Genomic DNA, 13118 nt, shown 5'->3' with positions numbered 1-13118 from the left:
TTCAGCATATGACAAAAACTATACAATGAAGCCGGGAGAGGGAATTCCACAACTTAAGGGCTGCAACAGAGGATGCTCCACCTGGGCCACCCCCAAATTTCTGAGAGTGGCGCAGCTCTTAAGAGGGCTCTCTCTGCTGATCTTAAAACCCAAGAGGGTATGCTGGGAAAGAGATTCCAGGGGCTGAACCTTCTGCATACAAACGTATGTGCTCAGCTACTGGGTCGCAATTCGTTTCCCTTTGAGCTGTGGTCCCCAACCTTCACTGTACATCAGTCCGTGTGGCTAAATACGGTATTTTTCGCCCTATAGGACGCACTTTTTCCCCTCCAAAAATGAAGGGGAAATGTGTGTGCGTCCTATGGGGCGAATGCAGGCTTTCGCTGAAGCCAGGAGAGCGAGAGGGGTCGGTGCGCACCGACCCCTCTCGCTCTCCAGGCTTCAGGAAGCTATCCGCAAGCCGTGGGAGAGCTGCGCACAGCTTTCCCACGGCTTGGGGAGAGGTGCCTGCACCCGAAGCCTGGGGGCGCGCTGAGCTCAGCGCCCCCCCAGGCTTCGGGCTTCGCGCAGCTCTCCGCTAGCCGTGGGAGAGCTGCACGAAGAGCTTGCCTGCACCCAGAAGATTGGGGCGCGCTGAGCTCAGCACGCCCCAAGCTTCGGGCTTCGCACAGCTCTCCTCTAGCGTGGGAGAGCTGCACGACTTCCCACAGCTAGTGGATAGCAGCCTGTTCTGGGGGCTGGGGTTGGGGGAAGCTTGGGCTTCCCCCGCCCCAGCCCTGCACCTGGGAGGGAAATAATTTTTTCCCCTTTATTTCCCCCCCAAAAAACTAGGTGCGTCCTATGGGCCGGTGCGCCCTATGGGGTGAAAAATACGGTACTTCCATGTGGATATTCCACAAATTAAAGGATATGAAGATTTTGAACTGACACATTTATGTAGGTTAGAGATGGCCATTGATGGCCTACAAGAAAAAAAAACACAAATTTCCAATTCATATTAGCTCAATCATGTTATGAAACTGTTGAGTGCAAGATTTGAGTTCCCCGGAACACTTCATCAGATGTTTAAAAGGCATTAGAGGGAAGAAGAGAGAGAAAGTCTGCTGCCGTTTATCAAGACACGTTGACCTGCTTTGCTGAAAGACTTAAGATGGTGTATGGGAGGAGGTAGCAGACAACCGGGGTACTTTTGCTTTCAAACAGAGCCCCAGCCATATGGAAAGTAGGAGCAAAAAAATGAATGATTTCCCATTTCTGCAAATACAACACCCAGGAATTACTCAGATTTTTCTTGAAGTATGGAACAGGGAAGGGGGAAATAAAGAGGGAAATTGGAAAGAGGTTATTCCTCACATTCTGTGCAAATTGGCAAACTGTGTTTTGTTGCTGCTATCACTACACGCCACCCCTAATCTCTGTCAAATGGAAGCAAGATTCCAGGGATTCCAGGCACTCACCCAGGGTTTGTTTCCACTGCAAAATCAAGGCACAGTGGAGTTTGCTGTGTCTTAGAAATGTGGTTTGTTCACACACATTGACACCTAAAGCCTTCCACAGAGGGGCCACAGAACATGACACCCCAAGAGTGTCTCTTGTTGCTCCTCTTGTGGCTTCAACAAGCTTGGGTCCAAAACAGCAGCCAGCCACGGCCCCCGTCTCTCAGAGCAGCCACTCCCAGCCAGCATGCATGGAGTTCTGCCCACTTCCGTCTGCTTCTTCCCAACAGCCTTTGCAGAAAACAACTCTTCCCCTTCCGCTTCCAGCATCCCCTCTGTCACCCTGGCAACCTCATTTAAAAAGCCTCCTGCAAAAAGCACTTTTCTCTTCTTTTTTTTACTGTGGTGACATCCTGCCCCCTGTACTAAGCCTGGCAGCCTCCCCCTTTCTTGTCTGATGCTGAATGTCTCACCTTTTGGCAGGATAATGACTCTGCTATCTCCCCTCTACGGAAGTCAAGCCAGAGAAGCCTAGCTCCTGAGGAAGCTGGCTTGACTTCAAACGCCAAATTTACTAATTTCATAAAATATGGGCAGAAACTCGCACCCAGGAATTTTAAGGGATCCTTGGCCCCTGCAAACCCAGAACACCATTTATTTGACTTGGTAGCATAGCTGTCAACTTTTCCCTTTGCTTGCGAGGAATCCTATTCGGAATAAGGGAATTTCCCTTAAAAAAGGGGGAAAGTTGACAGCAATGCCTGGTACAGTGGTGCCCCGCAAGATGAATGCCTCGCAAGACGGAAAACTCGCTAGACGAAAGAGTTTTCCGTTTTGGAGGTGCTTCGCAAAACGAATCTCCTATGGGCTTGCTTCGCAAGACGAAAATGTCTTGCGAGTTCCTGCGGGGTTTTTCCCTCCCCCCCCTTTTTCTAAGCCGCTAAGCCGCTTATCAGCTGATCCGATAAGCCGATAAGCTGCTAAAAGCCGCTAATAGCGCTAATCCGCTAATCCGTCAATGGGCTTGCTTTGCAAGACGAAAAAACCGCTAGACGAAGAGAATCACAGAACGGATTCTTTTCGTCTTGCGAGGCACCACTGTAGTCACTTGTTGCCCAAAGGTGTCTAAGTGGTTTACAATGTATTTAAAAACATAAATGCATTAGTGTGTGTGTGTGTGTGTGTGTGTGTGAGAGAGAGAGAGAGAGAGAGAGAGAGAGAGAGAGAGAGAGAGAGAGAGTGTATTGGGAAATAAATAAATTTTTTATAGAGCGAGAGAGAGAGAGATAATTTATTGCCCAATACTTATATACCACTTAATTGTAATAAAACCTCAAAGCAGTTTACAAAAAATCAAAGCATTCAAAAATAATTAAAGTCAATTATAAGTTTACATTGCATGTTGACATTCCACCCATCTGGGTAGCGTTGTCTAAGCAGAAATGTGTTTTAACAGGCTTAAAAAATAATGAAGGGAAAGGCACCTGCCTGATGTCAATAGGCAGGGAGTTTCAAAGTGTGGGTGCTACCACACTAAAATATCAACGTCTTACAAATGTGGAGTGAGCAAGCCTTTTTTCCTAGCTGGAACTCACCAGAACTCAGTTCCGGCACCTCCCAGGTGGGTGCAACTCCCGAACAAGGGAGGTGTTCATGGTGAATTCCAGCACCTCTTTTTCTAGAAAAATAGCACTGGGAATGAGCGTTATGTGGTACCTCTACAAGTGAGACTTCTGCAGATCAAAGTGGTTGAGTGAGCTTTTCGAAAACATCTGTATTGGGAAATTTTACCATTTTTAATGTGCTGGAAGCCACCCAAAATGGCTGGGGAAACCCAGCCAGATGGGCGGGGGTACAACAACAACAACAAATATACACACACACATACCAGGTATTTGGATCTTGATGAATGTGCCTTGGGCGCCAGCACAAAATGTCTGCCACAGGCAGTAAAAAAAGGTCACAGTGCTCCATAACCGAGAGCACCATCACAAAAAGCGCTGCACAAACACACACATACAAAACGTACATACACCAACAGCCACATTAAGCTTTGGCAACCCTCCAGCAGTACAGTGTTGGGCACTCCCATGCAGAGGCATGCCAATTCGACAGACGCACACCTGCAACCAGCTGGCTCAGGGATGAAGCTTGCTCTTCCAACTAGTTTCATAACCCTGTCATCTCTGCTTTGGTTTTTGCGGAAGCCACTTTCCATCCTTCAGGTCTATTGCACAACCAACAGTGCCAGGAAGCTTCCGGGATTCATTCGCTTGCTCTGGTGAGGGTCAATGACTCACTATGCTCATGTCCCACTTTGCAGCTGTGTGCAGATACTCTTCTCCACCAAGAAAATAAGTAACTGTTGGGAAGTAGACATTCCTCATGTCACATATGCACGGAAGGCCATACAGGAATATAGGAATCTGTCTTCTACTTACAATGAACCCGCCTAGCTGAGCAGTCTTCAGCGATGCCCTTTAACCCAAACATGCACTGAGGGACAGCTTTCTTGTTTGTTTGTTTGTTTGTTTGACCATATATATACTGTTCTCCACCAAGAAAATAAGTACCGTATTTTTTGCACCATAACACTCACTTTTTTCCTCCTAGAAAGTAAGGGGAAATATCTGTGTGTGTTATGGAGCGAATGCCTGCGGGTGGCAGGGGGGATCTGCTGCAGTCGTGAGCAGAGGATCCATGGTTCCCTTTCCTTCCCTCCTCTGTGGTTACAAAGCATGGATCCACATGGATCCTCGGGATTTTTGCATTGGGCTACTCCAAACTCACTGTCAGATCACATGTCTGTGGCCACAGCATGAACCACAAAAATCATATATCCACTATTTCGTTTAGAATATTTTTTTCCTTGTTTTCCTCCTCTAAAAACTACGTGCGTGTTATGGTCTGGTGCGTGTTATAGAGCGAAAAATACGGTAACTGTTGGAAAGTAGACATTCCTCATGTCACATATGCACGGAAGGCCATACAGGAATATAGGAATCTGCCTTCTACTTACAATGAACCCACCTAGCTGAGCAGTCTTCAGCGATGCCCTTTAACCCAAACATGCACTGAGGGACAGCTTTCTTGTTTGTTTGTTTGACCATATATTTATATGGTGGAAATGTGCTGCTGCAACAACCCACCTTAGAATTCAACTATGACCACAGTGTTTCTCAAACCTGAGTCCCCAGCCGTTGTTGGACTACAACTCCCATCATCCCCGACCACTGGCCCTGCTAGCTAGGGATGATGGGAGTTGTAGTCCAACAACAGCTTGGGGGGCCAAAGTCTGAGAAACACTACAATAAGGTGTCCACAACCCGCCTACTGAAGCTCAGTGACCTAGTTCGGTATGGCCTACACTGACTGACAATGGGTCTCCAGCATTTTAGTCCGGGGTCTCTCTCACAGCCTAGCCTGAAGGTGCCAGGGTTTTAAACTGGAACTTTGAGGCTGGTGGAACTGCAAAGTGTGTGTTCTACCACTGAACCCTCACAATCCTTATTCCCCCTCTTATCCCCATTTCCCACCTTTTTAAATAATAATAATAATAATTCTTATTAAAGATTTCTTTCCATGCATTTCCAGGGACAGAGGGAGAAATTCGCTAAGAGGTCTCTGCTGCGCCGTCTCAACCCCTCCCCCTCCTTCCCAAGTTGTTGTCTTCAAGTACCTCCCACTCCTCTCTGAATCAGGGTGCTCAGAGGGAACCATGACAAACACAGCAGGCTGTTTGTTACAAGTGGGATGGAATCTCTCTGTCCCTCCTCTGCCAGTCTCAGCAGGCTAGAATTTTTTTCAGGCTAATTGCTTTTTGTGGCTCTAATTACAAGACAGTGGATGGAAGAGCATAAGGCTGGTAGCAGCTTCCCAGGGTTTCAGAAATGAGGTCTTTCCCAGTCTTACTTGGATATGCCAGGGATTGAACCTGAGCATAGCTGTCAACCTTCCCTTTTTTGGCGGGAAATTCCCTTATTCCAGCGCTGTTTCCTACTGCTTCCCGCTGCTATCCCGGATCGTTAGAAATCCCATAGACTGTCCCAGGGACAGGTGAGGCTGCTGATCCCTTATTTTCAAGGCTAAAGGTAAAGGGACTCCTGACCATTAGGTCCAGTCGTGGCCGACTCTGGGGTTGCGCCGCTCATTTCGCTTTATTGGCCGAGGGAGCCGGCGTACAGCTTCCGGGTCATGGGGCCAGCATGACTAAGCTGCTTCTGGTGAACCAGAGCAGTGCACGGAAACACCATTTACCTTCCTGCCGGAGTGGTACCTATTTATCTACTTGCACTTTGACGTGCTTTTGAACTGCTAGGTGGGCAGGAGCTGGGATCGAGCAAAGGGAGCTCACCCCGTCACAGGGATTCGAACTGCTGACCTTCTGATCGGCAAGTTCTAGGCTCTGTGGTTTAACCCACAGCGCCACCAGTGTCCCTCAATCCACCACCCGCATCCGACCTTCAATCTATGAAGTGGTGCAGTCCCATTTTCGAGGCTGCTGATCCCTTATTTTCAAATCTGAAAGTTGATAGCTATGAACCTGAGGCTTCATGCATGCATAGCTGTGCTCCACTATCAAGCTACATCCATTTCCCCTTAATTTCCAAATTTCCTATTCAAGCCACTTCAAAAAAGAAAGGAAAAGGAAAGGAAAGGCTTTCTTAAATCTTCTTCTACCGGTGGGAGGAAGAGGGCATAAGCTGTAACGCAGCCTTGGACAACCTGCCCCCCTCTAGATGTTTTGGACTACATCTCCCATCAACCACAGCCAAATGGCTGGGGCTGAAACTTCTGGAAGGCACCAGGTTGGCCAAGGCCAATGTGAGACTTACATCTAAGACACAGGCAGTGAAGTGGTTTATGGACTGCACCACTTCATAGATGGAAGGTCGGAGCTCATATACTGATTGCTTCTCCAGGCCAAATAAAACAATAGCAAAATCCCCACACATAAAAATGAGACCAAAAAATATTCTAGCCTTGGCCTTCTCCTCAACACACTACTTCCTCATGCACAGAGATTTTAAATTTTTATCTTTGTATGGAGAAGCACTGTATCACGTGAGTCCCAAACTTGCACTCTCAAGTGATACGGTCAAGGAACAGACTTAAATCTTTTTCAGCCGATAATGAGCCCACAAAAACAAGCTCTGCTTGGAAGACCTGTTACATTTCACTTCCCTTACCTGGAAGAACAAGCATTCGGCGTTTCTCTCACAGCAAACTGCACAGGGGAAAAGGCCCTGCCTTTTTGATCTACCTCTGGTTCACAGCCAAGACGGATCTCTCCCTCCAGTATGCAAATATTAAAGGAGACTAGTCCTTCAAACACAAACCGAAGTGAAACCAATTGCACCGCAAGCACATTTAACCACACAGTTTTAAAACCCATCTTTGCACCTTTAATGATTGCAAATAACTGCTTTGCATGTTTGTTTTTAAGATAATAGAAGTTAAGAGTCTCACCAAAGTGAATCCTGCAACAACCCAACACCCATTTCAACAAGACATTCGTGCAAAAGATCCCAGTGAGGCACAGACCGTAGAGGCCTGAATGCTTCGGATGGTATAGGCCACAGATGTAAATAATCTGTAATAAATACGTAATGAAATTTGTGTATTAAAAATAAAAAGAATGAGGCATGTTTCAAATGTCACGATCTTAAGCCAATAAATCACTGTTTACTACAGGTTGGACAGAAAGTAGATTCGGATTAAGGGTTGAGGAGAAATCCAACTCTCATTTTAATGGTTGGCATTTTCCAAAACAATAAATGAACCAAGACAGCTAACCTTCAAAAGCCACACTTCTCTATTACAACACAGTTCTCCAACCCAAAAAAAATTAAAAAAGTGTATAAAGAGAAAGGGTGCATATAAATATATACATTAGCGAAAGAGGCCTGGTTGATGCACTTCCTTGCAAAGATGCACATATATGTGCAGTCACATACACCTGCCACCAAAACAAATGAACATGAACGCTGTACCTTTTTGAGGCTGGTTGTGACTGCACTTGGCTCCAGCTTTGCACCCTTTATTGATGAGAAAGCCCAATTAGACTGGGACAGGAGGCCTTTGTTTTTAAGAGCCCAGTGCTAATTAAATTCTCACCTCCTCCATCTTCTCAGAAAACCACAAATACACAAACTGGCTGCCAAAGTAAGTAAGTGCTGCAAATAATTCATCCCACCAGACCTTTTTGCTCCATTCCCTGTTGCTAAGCAAGGTAAACTACAGACAGAAGTACTCCATATGCCTGCCTTTCTTCCACCTATGCTAGGAAGATACTTCAAAAAGAAAAGAAGAAAAGAATGAGCAGGAAAGATTCCTGCCACCTTCCCTACAGGTCCTTCTCTGGGACTATGGAACAGCATCAAACCCTGAAGCCACAGGAGTTGCCTCCTTCATAATTTATTTCAAGGATGTGAGGGAGACTACTTTTCACATGACCAGTGACACAGGGATTCCTGACACCATCTTCATCTGTTTTTAGGCACTAGAGAAAGACTTTTCTCTTTGCCCAGGTTTTTTGGCACTTTTGGCATTGTGCTGAGATCTGCAAGTTTTGCCTTTTATACGTCTAGCTGTGTTTCTAGATTTCTATTGATTGATCTCAATTAGTTTTAATGTAAGTCACTCTGGGTCATTCAGGGGGGGGAAGCAACCAACAAATATAATAAATAATAAAAATAACTTACAAAATGCCTTTTATGTCTACATATAAAAGGGACGTGGGTGGCGCTGTGGGTTAAACCAGAGCCTAGGACTTGCCGATCAGAAGGTCGGCGGTTCGCATCCCCGCGACGGGATGAGCTCCTGTTGCTTGGTCCCTGCTCCTGCCCACCTAGCAGTTCGAAAGCACGTCAAAGTGCAAATAGATAAACAGGTACCGCTCCGGCGGGAAGGTAAACGGCGTTTCCGTGCGCCGCTCTGGTTCATCAGAAGCGGCTTAGTCATGCTGGCCACATGACCCAGAAGCTGTAAGCCGGCTCCCTTGGCCAATAAAGCGAGATGAGCGCCGTAACCCCAGAGTCGGCCACGACTGGACCTAATGGTCAGGAGTCCCTTTACCTTTATATGTTAGTGAAAACATACAAAATGCATTATATTATAGAAGATAAACATCAAACAGTACTTTCTGCAAACCCACTCTGGACACAGACACACACACACCCCTCCGCACAAGCCACAAGGTGGTTTACTAGGCAAATACGTAAAAAATAGATCCACAAAATATTGCACAATCCTTTAAACACACAGAACAAGTCACATAACAATTACAAATAAAAAGAGTTACAGATAGGTAGCCGTGTTGATCTGCCATAGTCAAAATAAAAAAATTCCTTCCAGTAGCACCTTAAAGACCAACTAAGTTAGTTCTTGGTATGAGCTTTCGTGTGCATGCACACTTCTTCAGATATCTGAAAAAATCCTTCCAGTAGCACCTTAAAAATTCCTTCCAGTAGCACCTTAAAGACCAACTAAGTTAGTTCTTGGTATGAGCTTTCGTGTGCATGCACACTTCTTCAGATATCTGAAGAAGTGTGCATGCACACGAAAGCTCATACCAAGAACTAACTTAGTTGGTCTTTAAGGTGCTACTGGAAGGAATTTTTTTAAATAAAAAGAGCTGTAGGAATCAGATCTTTCTTCCTCCAACTTAGCACTGAAAAGGACACATATTATTTAACTGCCTAAAACTACAATAGATTGGTAGTTCCATACACAAGGAGTGACCACTGTAAAGGGCCTTTACCAGGAATGCATATTAGGGAAAATTACTTGCAAAAATGTATATAGTATATAAGGTAAAATTACATGCGAAAATGTGTATATTAGCAGGAATGCATGTGGGAAATGCATACAAACTTTTGTGAGGTATTTCTTTTAAAAAAACTGATGTGGAAATGGGGTGAACCGAATTTAAGAATTCACAGATTGGTCCAGTTATTATATATAGTGTGTGTGTGTGTGTGTGTGTACATGCATAGCGTACAAACCACTTTATTAAGACTACTATGGCTGCAATCCTATGCATTGTAAGCTCCACTAAACTCAGTGGCAATTACTGCAAAGGTCCAGCTTCAACAAAAGGCTTCAGCCAGATGAAATGCAACCTTTAGCTTTTATAATCAGAAATGTAAAGCATATTACAGAAATGTAAAGCATATTGCCACTGCAGCAGTTAGCATAATGTAAGAAACTTATCAAAGGAAAGGGGCTATTCAGCCTCTCTCTGCTTTATGGGCAGGGAACTCTTTTCAGCCCAAGGGCCACATTCCCGCCTTGACAACCTTCCAAGGACCATATACCAGCGGTAGGTAGGTGGGGCCCGGAGACAAAAGTGGGTGAACCAATAAATGAGAATTTCACCTTCGTACACTAGTTTCCACACACACACACACACACACACACACACACCCTCTGTTTTAGTTAGCTAGTTAGCTAGTTAGTTAGCTAGCTATTTAATGTATTAGTGACGTTACCTAAAATGTCTCTAAGCAATTTGCATTAATAAACATAAATGCAAATACATTGTACCATGGGGAGCAGGGGAGGGGGGAAGCAAATAAAATGTGAAGAGGCTGTGTGGCTTAGGGTTAGTTCCAAGGACCAGAATAAAGAGATATAGAGGGCCAAATTTGCATACCTTCCAACGTTTCTCCGATGAAAATAGGGATATCCTATTCAACAACAATGACAATGATTTTATTGTTTATATCCCACCCATCTTACTGAATTTGCACCAGCCACTCTGGGTGGCTTCCAACATACAAATATAAAAACATAATAAAACTTTATTAAAAACTTCCCTATACAGGGCTGCCTTCAGATGCCTTCTAAATGTTCTGAACTTGGTTCAGGGGTCACATAAATCCATCCGCTCCAACATTTTTCCAGTGAAAATAGGTATGTCCTAAAGAAAAACAGGACATTCTGGGATCAAATCAGAAACCGGGACGGCTTCTGTAAATCTGAGACTGTCCCTGGAAAATAGGGACACTTGGCGGGTCTGCATGTGTCCCCTGCCCAAGGTTTCCCAACCCTGTCCTACCTGATTTTCTTCATTTCCTCACTTCCTCTATGCTAATCTTCCACAAAGAACAATAAAACTTGAAAGCCTCTTTATCACCACCTTTATCTGCCAACGCAAGGAGAGTCTGCCAATTAGCATGGCATTCTGGCAGATATCATCATGGTCCACTCCTTTGCTTTTCCTGTCTGCTTCACCACCACAAGAAACCATACGGCGTAAGGCAACCGAAAGGGCTTGTGCCCTTCCCAAGGATTGGCTAGTGGCATCTGCAAGACTTGCTACATCTCCTCTGGTAAAGTAGCCTCACAAGATTCTGGTTTAGCTGACAATGCAGAGTTTGGTGTTTACAGAGTTTTTTTTAAACAAACAAGCAAACTGCGCATGGACTCAAGCGCAACTAGATTCTTTCTTTGTTTCAAATATTAATATGCCGCCTTGTCAGAGCAAAGCCCTCCAAAGGCAGATTACATACTTAAATAAAATATAGAAACTAAAGCATTTCATTCCAACAAAACAAGAGTGCTGAAACAGTAGTCTAAAAAAAATTTCACAGCCCAGCACACTCATCTCAAACAGTGTAAAACACATACTGTAGTTAAATAATAAAAGTCATCACAATCTCTCATCTAAAAGCAACTATAAATAAATGGCTTTTCAAAGTGCATTTAAAAGCCAATGCAGATGGGGTCAAAATTAGAGAGGTCCACAAATATGGGGCCACCACAAAGGCAGTCCTGCTCTCTAAGCACCCACCAATCTAACTGATACAGTGATACCTCAGGATACATACGCTTCAGGTTACATACGCTTCAGGTTACAGACTCCGCTAACCCAGAAATAGTGCTTCAGGTTAAGTACAGTTTCAGGTTAAAGTATGGACCTCCGGAACGAATTAAGTACTTAACCTGAGGTACCACTATACTGATGGCAGGCCCAGAAGGTCAATTTTAAGGTCTGGGTAGATTTGTATGGATACAAATAGTCCTTCAGACCATCTGGCCCAAACCAGTTGTTCCAATTCAATCAATTTTCTGTGCCAAAAGCCAAACAATGGCAACACAGCACTCATAAGTGACCATGGTCACAAAATGCAGCAAAAGGTCTGAAGGAAATCAAAGTGTCACCTGATCCAGCTGCCTCCACAGGACTACCTAAAGACCATAAGGCTCTGAGGGGAGGAGAAGGAAAGGGAAGCCCAGAACAGCTTAGAGGGCTGTCCACCATCCAGCTCCCGGTGTCTCTGGGAGGATTCCAACATAATAAAAGCACAGCAAAACATCAAGCAGTGATCTAAATTCATTTTCTCTGCAAGTCCCTTGATACTCTTATGCACACCTTTTAGAGGGGGAAAAGCACTGGGCCACAAATACACCGAAATTAAGCAACTCATTTCTGCCCAAAATCAGTACATTCAACTCCACACAGCCAGGTGAGTGTTTGCAGGTGTGGGTTGTGGCTGTTATTATCTGCACATTTTGGAAAGACATGTGCAGCTGCACACAACTATGAGGGAAGGCACGAGTATGTTGAGTCAGCACTCAGAATTGTGCCCAAACAGACTGGCAGCCAGTATTAGCTATTGTAACCCAAGAATCCTAATGTTGTGGGTCGTGGGGGTTGAGGGGTTAGGCTGTATGCCTGAGTCCCTTCTAATTCCTGGATCCAGCAAGGATTTGATGGTTGAATTAGCCAGGTTAGCTCCTTGTTGAGCTAATAGCCCTCTGAGTATGGGGCACCTGGCTATTAGTGAGAAGGATAAGGGTCGGATTTGAAATGTGTAAGAGATCTAGAATCTGGCTGCAGGAAGAATCCTGTGAGGCAGAGCCATGCTTGATTTCTGCTGGAATCCAAGGCTGTGGCGATGGGGGAAGCAAGACCTTCTAGGGGTATTAATGCTGTGAGCCTCTCCATTGTAGGCTCAGGCTGTATATATGTGTAAATAAACCTTATATCAGACAGACACTTCAGTCTTGGATGTCCCTCATTCCAAGGAAACCAAACCCTGGGTAAACCTGCCTGGAACCTCTGGAATCTTGGAGACTGGAGTGCGGTGCAACAATATGCTCCCTGCATTTCCCCCTCAAAGTCAGCCCCACATAAACCATGTTGTAGTAATCCAGTTGTAACTAAGGCATCTGTCTCTATGGCAAGAACCCCAAATTGATCAATGTGCATGGTCAACGGCTGGTGTTATCAGAAGGTCTCAGGGGTGGGCAGAGGAAACAGCTGGGATTTACTGCCTTGCCTATCTTCTTGCACCCAACTTTTTGAACCAACCTACACCAGGGCTTTGACCCAGCCATGGCTGCATGCATGCAAAAAAAGTTTTTCAATCTGCTAAAAATCAAGTTCAGAAAAAATACGAAGTCAGGTTGAAACTGGTACTTGTTTACTGATTTAATGTCTTGTGCCAATTTCTTTTCCTGGGAAACTGCCAACCCTTCCAGGCACCATTGTATGTTTTAGCACTGGTAACGCCTCAAAAGATCCACCACCTGGGGAAGAACATACAGAAGAAGGAGGGCACGCCCAAGGATAGTATCCACGCAGGGCACCCTTGTGCATTAAGCTGCTTCTTGCTTGGAAAGCTCACAGAGCACTTTCATTCCCAACACTTTGATGCTGGCTTTGATGTCTGC

At 45.1% G+C, this 13118-nt stretch overlaps 1 protein-coding gene across 2 annotated transcripts in view; it reads right to left on the bottom strand.

The window, feature by feature from the left end:
• MID2 (midline 2) overlaps window positions 1–13118 on the bottom strand; it is a 211496-nt gene that overhangs the window by 160903 nt on the left and 37475 nt on the right. The window contains exon 1 of one of the 2 annotated variants that reach the window (XM_083484727.1): window positions 10579–10744. The exons of the other annotated variant lie outside the window; for it this stretch is intronic. The gene's annotated coding sequence lies outside the window, so the exon portion shown is untranslated. Of the gene's footprint in view, window positions 1–10578; window positions 10745–13118 lie in introns of those variants that run through there. 2 annotated transcript variants of the gene reach the window in all.

Source organism: Podarcis liolepis (genome assembly GCF_965112155.1).
Source record: "Podarcis liolepis genome assembly, chromosome: Z".
Taxonomy (NCBI): domain Eukaryota; kingdom Metazoa; phylum Chordata; class Lepidosauria; order Squamata; family Lacertidae; genus Podarcis; species Podarcis liolepis.
This window is presented reverse-complemented; position numbering and strand designations above follow the sequence as displayed.